Below are 9,288 nucleotides of genomic sequence, written 5' to 3'. Positions count from 1 at the left end.
AAATGACATGGAGGAAGCTGCTGTTGGTGGGAAAAGAAAGGTTTTAAAAAAAGAATTCCTGGATGCCAAGCAGGGGCAAAACTTGGCTTTCTTTCACTCGGGTCCAATACCGAGTTCGGCACACTCATAAAGGGCATTAAAAGTAGGCAATATATTATTTGAATAGAAAGTTGTATTTTTTATAGTATTTTAATCGGTTCCTTGTGTTTTCTTTCAGGAAGAAAGAAGGCAGGCATGGTGATATGTACCCACTCATACAAAGAGCACACAGAAACACACCAACTTGCCAAGTTCCTCTGAGCCCCAGAACTTCAGAGCACATGTTTTTGTAGCATGGTTGAGCAAGAGAGACCAGGGTCAGGCCGTTTCATGTGTGGGTGCATGTTTTCCCCCTTTACATACAGTGGTACCTCGGGTTACATACGCTTCAGGCTACAGACTCCGCTAACTGAGAAATAGTACCTCGGTTAAGAACCTTGATTCAGAATGAGAACAGAAATCGTGCTCTGGTGGGGCGGCGGCAGCAGGAGGCCCCATTAGCTAAAGTGGTGCTTCAGGTTAAGAACGGACCTCCGGAACGAATTAAGTACTTAACCCGAGGTACCACTGTATTGCTAAGGAAAGGCTGTTCCCACTTCACCCCACAGCTATGAGCTCTGCACGTCAAGCACTTACCACAGGAGAGCCTCTGCTCAGCGCCACCCGAGATAGAACTATAATATGGAATGGAATGGAAACTGTGAGAATGATCAGGCACATACCAGGTCCTATTGAACTCCATGCTAACTCTCTGCGTGAGAAGGCATTCCTGAGACCCTGCAAAGAAGATCCTCTCCCAATCTAACTGCTGGGGAAGGTGGGAAGGGTGGCTGTTGCTGATCTTATGGGCAGGTGGATCAAAGTAGTATTAAAACAACTTTGCTTTCTTTTAATATTTATGGGTATTTGCATTTTAATGTACACCTCCCTGGAACCCATGTGCAGTTTAGATTTTAAGAAACAATAAATAAATAAATAAATAAAATACTGTAGGGAATCGGAAGCTCTTTGAGTAAGGCTAACACCAACTCATAAGACTCACCTTCCTAACATAATCAAAATGTGCAGTATGCTATTAGGAACTATCAGTACTCTGCTAAATTATTCAGTGCCATGTGGGGAGTTGCAATGTTTGTGGATTTTGCTATTATTTGTGGGTTATTTTTCGCAGTTTGGTACATATATTTAGCATACATATTTATACAAGTGTTTGTGAGGACTGTTTCTCTTTCATGCACCCCACAGCTTCCTGAACATATTTTTAAAAGCAAATACATACATAAATACATCAACACACGGTATTTGCTTGCTAGCTATATGGAACCCAGCTCTGAGGGGACTTTGGAAAAAAGAGAGCTGGGGGAGTGGAATGGATGGAGCTGAGCTGCCCCTTCCCCAAGGGCTTTGAGAAAGGGATGGCAAGGGGATGGGTCCTCCCTTTTTTATTTTGGTCAAATTGCTACTAAGCGTAAGGAAAGAGTTTTTTCAAACGAAATCTCTGATCTGAACCTTATGCAGAGTAGAAATGATAAATTCTCCACCAAAAGAAAGCTTGACTGCAGAACAGGCTTAAAATAGTTGCAAATAAATGTTGCAAAATACAAAATAACACATTGCTCTTTAACAGCAAGCAATGTGGTCCCATCTTCTTATAGTCCTTTCTTCTTCTTTATAGTTTTCCTCTCTCTGGTCCCAGAGAGAGCTTGTTCATCACTGTGGAGCTTCCGTGACTGACTAAGATGCTGAGTTTGCAGGTTTCATCCTCCTGCCGACAGACATTGCAGCTTCGGTTTCTGGTGATAAATCATCAATTAGTCTAGGGTTGCCATATTTCAATAAGTGAAAATCTGGACACAACTTTTTTGGCAAAGTTGTTGAATTTTTGTTTTTGGGTGGGTTTTTTGGCCTAAAGTTGTTGACATTGAGCTTCTTTTCCCCCCACCCGGACACTGGTTCCTACAGTGTCCGGGAAATTCCGGACGTATGGCAACCCTAAATTAGCCTAAACCCTCAAATGGAAACATCTAACCTTCCTTTGCTGCATTTGCTCTCCTGTCTAATACAAACCTCTCTGTGTAGCATTTTAAACACAATGCATTCAAACATAACATTTTTTGCAGATTAAACTTATTTCTGTAACAAAAAGCACTCCATTTTATAAAAAGCTTTTTTATTAAGATTTCTGCATATATATATATATATATATATAGTTAATGTATCTCCGGTCATTCATGTCCAGACCCATATGTTCAGTTCCATTTCCTGTTGTGTTTACATTGGGTATCTGTTATGTACTGAGTCGAATAGGATCCAAACTGCAGCAGTCTGATTGGTCCTAGAACAATAGGATTCAGAATGCAGCAGTCTGATTGGTCCTAGAACAATGCAGCAGTATGATTGGTTGGCAGGAACCACCCAATCATGCTCCAGATTGAAGTGAATCCACAACCTGATTGGTTTACAGTACAATTCCGGAATTAGCCAATCATGTGCAGCCCATTGTGTAAATAATGTATATAAGGCAGATACTTTGAGGGGACTTTCATTCATTCCTCCTCACCACTATGAGCTGAATAAAGAGCATGAAATCACTTTGCGACTCCGAGTATATTTCACTGGCGACGAAGGTGGCATCCCGCTGAGCTGACTGCCACACACAGCACCGCAGCACCGCCACCTGCCGCACCGCTGCCTCGCACCGTGTATCCAGGCTTCAGCTCCGGGACACAAGGAACTCAGAATGGCAACTGACAGCAACTTCTCGCCGTTCAACCCAGCATCTGGAGACTGGGAAGCGTACGCCTCCCGTTTCACCTTCCTCCTAGAAGCCAAAGGGGTCACCGATGATGAAGACGCCAAGAAGAGGGCAATATTCTTCAGCGTCTGCGGAGAGGAGACATTTGAAATCGCCCGGGCTCTCCTTGCGCCTGAAGACGTTGCTACTGTTCCATACAAAACAATAATGGAACAGCTGAAGGGGCACTTTTCGCCACAGCCCTCAGTGGTGGCTCGTCGAAATGCCTTCTACGCAAAGCGGCAAGCCCCTGGGGAAACCATAACTGGGTTTGTGACCTCTCTCCGCCAAGCCGCCCGGTTCTGCAACTTCTCAGAGCTGGAGAACATGCTTCGTGACCGCCTCGTCGGTGGCCTGAGGGATGAGAAGCTGCAACGACGCCTCTACGCTAAGAAGAACCTAACGTTCCAGGTCGCTCTGGAGGAGGCCCTGGCAACGGAAGCTGCCGAGAGGTCGACACAAGAGGCACGGCCGAGCCAGCCGTCCCAACCGAGGGTCCACCATGAAGACCTCACCGACGACTCAGGATCTGACAGGGAGGAGGTGCACCGAGTACAGCAGCGCACTCAAGCAGCCCACATACCACAGCTGCCTCGACGAGAAGGAGGGAACTGCGCAAGCTGTGGAGAAAGTCATGAGAGGAGGACCTGCCGTTTCCGCAATGCAGAGTGCAGACAGTGCAGAAAATCGGGACACATCGCCCGGGTGTGTCGGGCTCGGCCCACCCGACACCAGGCATCAGACGACCAATCCAAGAACCCCAGGTCCCGGGGACCAACGCACCAAGGCAACTCGACAGAGCTCACGGACTTCCAGGTATACCAGTTGCCCCACCCCAACATAGAGAAAATTTATGTAGAGGTACAGATAGAGGGGGCCCCATGCCGCATGGAGCTTGACACGGGTTCAACTCTATCCATAATCTCGGCAAGGACCTTAAGGAAACTGTGTCCTACTGGGGGTCCCAAACTCAGGCCGGCCCCATTCACCCTCCGGGACTTCCAGAAACGTAAGGTCCCCACAATGGGGGTGGGGACCTTCAGGGTGCAATACCGAGGGCGGACGCGGCAACTGGACTTGCTTGTGGTCAAGGGCCCCTACATTAGCTTACTGGGATTGGCATGGTTTGGACCACTGGGGCTAGCTGTCACCGGGGTGAACCACACTAGCTTACAAGTGGACGTGGACGCCATATGCAAGGAATTTCCGGGGGTTTTCGATGGGAAATTGGGACAGTATACGGGCCCCCCCATTGCTCTACAGCTTGACCCCGCAGTACGACCAGTCAGGCTCAAGGCCCGCCGGGTCCCGTTCGCTCTGAAACCCCGTATAGACGAGGAATTGGACCGGCTCGTGGAGCAAGGAGTGCTGGAACCGGTACCTAATGCCCCCTGGGAAACCCCAATCGTCACACCTGTCAAGCCTAATGGCTCAGTCCGCATCTGCGCAGACTACAAATGTACCATAAACAAGGCCCTCACGGCCCATGCATACCCAGTGCCAGTGGTCAGCCATGTCCTTGCCACCCTGGCTGGGTCGAAATTTTTTGGCAAGCTGGACTTGGCCCAAGCATATCAACAGCTGCCAGTAGATGAGGCAACAGCAGAGGCACAGACGATTGTGACGCACAGAGGAGCATTCAGGGTAAAGCGGCTGCAATTCGGTGTCAGCGTGGCACCAGGCATATTCCAGAATCTAATGGACTCTCTCCTTAAAGGGATTCCTGGCGTCACCCCCTTCTTCGATGATGTGTTGATTGCCGGGCCCACACCAGAGGAGTTTGAGGACCGCCTCCGCACCGTTCTGCACCGTTTCCAGACAGCGGGTCTCAAGGTAAAGCGGGAAAAATGTCTACTAGGAGTGCCCCAGGTGGACTTTCTGGGATTCATGGTGGACGCAGAAGGGGTCCACCCGACTGGGGACAAGGTACGGGCCATTTGTGATGCCCCAGCGCCCAGGAACAAGACTGAACTTCAGGCCTTCTTGGGACTATTGAACTTTTACCATTCCTTCCTTCCCCACAAGGCGGCGGTAGCGGAGCCCCTACACAGACTCCTGGACAAGCGGGCCCCTTGGGTGTGGGGCCAGCGCCAGGAGGCCGCATTCCAGGCAGTCAAGGACTTGCTTGTCTCAAACTCGGTCTTGGCACACTTCGACGAGAGGCTGCCGGTGGTGCTAGCATGCGACGCCTCACCCTATGGCATTGGCGCTGTCCTGGGACACCAACTCCCAGATGGAAGAGAGGTACCGGTGGCATACTTTTCCCAGACACTCAACGCAACCGAGCGGAACTACTCACAAATCGACAAGGAGGGCCTGGCAATCGTGAAGGGAGTAAAAAAATTCCATGATTTCTTGTATGGGCGGCCCTTCACCGTGGTGACTGACCACAAACCGTTGCTTGGCTTGTTTGCCCCCGAAAAGCAGACCCCCCAAGTGCTGTCTCCTCGTGTCCTCAGGTGGTCAATTTTCCTTGCCAGCTACCAGTATGCACTGATTCACCGCCCTGGGAAGGCGATGGGCCATGCGGACGCCCTCAGCAGGCTACCACTACCAGAAACAGGCCCCGACCCGGCACCTGCACAAGAGGTTATGAGCCTGGAGCTGCTTCCCGACCGCCCCATTCAGGCACAAGAAGTTGCACACCATTCCAAGAAAGATAGGGTCATCTCCCGGGTCCTGGACTGGGTGTGGAGGGGATGGCCCAGCAGCAGCCCCGGGCCAGAATTCGCCAGCTACACAACCCGCAAACATGAACTGTCGGCCCACAAGGGGTGCCTGTTATGGGGAAGCAGGGTCGTTGTTCCCCAGCCCCTCCGCAAAAGGGTCCTCACAGCCCTACACGAGACACACCCAGGGGTAGTAAGAATGAAGGCCCTTGCCAGGAGTTATGTGTGGTGGCCGGGGATCGACGGAGAGATAGAGGCCTGGGTCAAACACTGCCAGGCCTGCCAAGAATCCCGCCCAGATCCCCCAAGGGCCCCAGTCCAGTCCTGGGAGTCTGCCCGAGCACCATGGTCACGCCTGCATGTGGACTTCGCTGGCCCCTTTCAGGGGAAAACATTCTTCATAGTGGTGGACTCCTACACCAAATGGCTGGAAGTCGCACTGGTACCATCCACTTCTACATCCGCAGCCATCCGGGTACTACGCAGGCTGTTTGCAACGCACGGGCTCCCTGACACTCTCGTCTCAGACAACGGGACTGCATTTACGTCAGGAGAATTCCAAACCTTCACAGCGCAGAACGCCATCCGCCACATCCGTTCGGCGCCATTCCACCCTGCCACCAATGGCCAAGCAGAACGCATGGTGCGGACCACCAAGGACACCCTTCGCCGCATGACGCAAGGGGATTGGGAGTACCGCCTTGCCACATTCCTTCTAGCACAGCACAGCACCCCCAGCTCAACGACTGGCCGGAGCCCCGCTGAACTACTAATGGGTCGGCGCCTTGCAATCAGATTGGACCGCCTTCACCCCGATAGAGCTCAGGATGAGGTAGGGGTGGGGGAAGGCAGGAACCCCCGGACCTTCGAGGCCCAGGACCCAGTGTACGCAAAGAATTTTGGGGCAGGCCCTGCATGGGTACCCGCCACAGTCACCAGGGTCACTGGCCCCGTGTCGTACGAGGTGCTAACGGATGGGGGGCAATGCTGGCGCCGCCACTGTGACCAGATACGGCGACGATTCCCGGGAGAAAACCAGGAGGAGGAGGACAGGTCAGAGGAGTCCCAGGGGGACAGTGAGGCCCATAGAGCAGCAGGGGCCAGCAGGAGAGGCAGAACCAGTAAATACAGAGAGGTCCCGGGAGGCCGAAAGGACACCGGAACCAGAACCACGACTGAGCGAGCCGGTTGCGCCAGACCAAACAGCCCCATCACAGCCAGCATCCTTGGAACACGAGCCAGAACCAGAACCCCGGACCAGGGAACACCCCAGGCCGCAACGCACACGTAGGCCGCCAGCGTACCTTGAGGACTATGAATGCGACCTCCCGGGCAGGACTGGAACTTAGAGGGGAGGGGTGTTATGTACTGAGTCGAATAGGATCCAAACTGCAGCAGTCTGATTGGTCCTAGAACAATAGGATTCAGAATGCAGCAGTCTGATTGGTCCTAGAACAATGCAGCAGTATGATTGGTTGGCAGGAACCACCCAATCATGCTCCAGATTGAAGTGAATCCACAACCTGATTGGTTTACAGTACAATTCCGGAATTAGCCAATCATGTGCAGCCCATTGTGTAAATAATGTATATAAGGCAGATACTTTGAGGGGACTTTCATTCATTCCTCCTCACCACTATGAGCTGAATAAAGAGCATGAAATCACTTTGCGACTCCGAGTATATTTCAGTATCCCAAACAAAAAGCATTCTTGATTTGGTCTGGTGCTACTTCAGAAGCATTTGATCTGGTTTTAGCAACTGCTGGAGATCAAGTGGATTTTGCAGACCATAATTCTAACTCAGTAAACTGTGGTTGTTGTTGTTGTTATTTTAGGTTTGTTACCTGCTGTTCATCATGAGCTGAACATCTTGCTGCATCAACAGCCAGGAGGTTCAGCTGCAGAAGGCCAGATAACATCAGATAACAAAGGGAGCAAGAAGACTGAGCCACACCTTTGCCCTGATGAGGTGGCTATTGTGTCACTGTCTATTTTATTGTGTTTAAAATATATTGTGAGCTGCCTTGAGAACTTAGGTTGGTAGGCAAGGTATAAATGCTCCTAAATAAAATAAACATGGAGGCCTCTGAGGGGATTACAACAATCTGATCATATTAAAAATAGTTGAAACAGATAACAGTCAAATGAACAAAGTGGGTCCTAAAATGTGTATCGCTAGTCAGGGTAAAGAGCATACAATGAAAACACCATAATGAAGGAGCCAGGTGCATTTCTTTGGGGAGCGAATACCACAGCTTATCCCTGGCTGCTATCCCCACCCCACCCCCCCAAAAAAGTTTGAGGGCAGTGGAACTCCCAAGAGACCCCTCTGCTGTACTCAGTACCTGAGAGGATCTGTAAGGGAGGTGGGAAGGTATAGATGTTGTGCCTGAACTGAACCTTCTGCTGATAAGTTTGGGAACGCAGTGGATGTAGCCTACCTTGATTTCAGTAAGGCATTTGACAAGGTGCCCCATGATATTCTTGTAAAGAAGCTGGTAAAATGCGGTCTTGACTATGCTACCACTCAGTGGATTTGTAACTGGCTGACTGACCGAACCCAAAGGGTGCTCATCAATGGTTCCTCTTCATCCTGGAGAAGAGTGACTAGTGGGGTGCCACAGGGTTCTGTCTTGGGCCCGGTCTTATTCAACATCTTTATCAACGACTTGGATGATGGACTCAAGGGCATCCTGATCAAATTTGCAGATGACACCAAACTGGGAGGGGTGGCTAACACCCCAGAGGACAGGATCACACTTCAAAACAACCTTGACAGATTAGAGAACTGGGCCAAAACAAACAAGATGAATTTTAACAGGGAGAAATGTAAAGTATTGCACTTGGGCAAAAAAAATGAGAGGCACAAATACAAGATGGGGGACACCTGGCTTGAGAGCAGTACATGTGAAAAGGATCTAGGAGTCTTGGTTGACCACAAACTTGACATGAGCCAACAGTGTGACGCGGCAGCTAAAAAAGCCAATGCAATTCTGGGCTGCATCAATAGGAGTATTGCATCTAGATCAAGGGAAGTAATAGTGCCACTGTATTGTGTTATGGTCAGACCTCACCTGGAGTACTGTGTCCAGTTCTGGGCACCACAGTTCAAGAAGGACACTGACAAACTGGAACGTGTCCAGAGGAGGGCAACCAAAATGGTCAAAGGCCTGGAAACGATGCCTTATGAGGAACGGCTAAGGGAGCTGGGCATGTTTAGCCTGGAGAAGAGGAGGTTAAGGGGTGATATGATAGCCATGTTCAAATATATAAAAGGATGCCACATAGAGGAGGGAGAAAGGTTGTTTTCTGCTGCTCCAGAGAAGCGGACACGGAGCAATGGATCCAAACTACAAGAAAGAAGATTCCACCTAAACATTAGGAAGAACTTTCTGAGAGTAAGAGCTGTTCGACAGTGGAATTTGCTGCCAAGGAGTGTGGTGGAGTCTCCTTCTTTGGAGGTCTTTAAGCAGAGGCTTGACAACCATATGTCAGGAGTGCTCTGATGGTGTTTCCTGCTTGGCAGGGGGTTGGACTCGATGGCCCTTGTGCTCTCTTCCAACTCTATGATTCCATGATTCTAAGATGCTTCACTATGGGACTGTGGAGAGAGCCTCTCTTCACTATTGTAATTTGGAGGCATCAGTCGCCACCAAAACCATGAATATACATCCTAACCTATAGCTGTTAGATGATATGGTTTCATACAGTCCTGGCATATATCCATAAGCAAAAAGCAGAGTGGACTAAAAGATTACTGAACGCTCACTCCCTGGAAGCCAGAT

The sequence above is a fragment of the Podarcis erhardii genome (assembly GCF_964252035.2).
Source record: "Podarcis erhardii genome assembly, chromosome: 5".
NCBI classification, from domain to species: domain Eukaryota; kingdom Metazoa; phylum Chordata; class Lepidosauria; order Squamata; family Lacertidae; genus Podarcis; species Podarcis erhardii.
Note: the sequence above shows the minus strand (reverse complement) of the source record.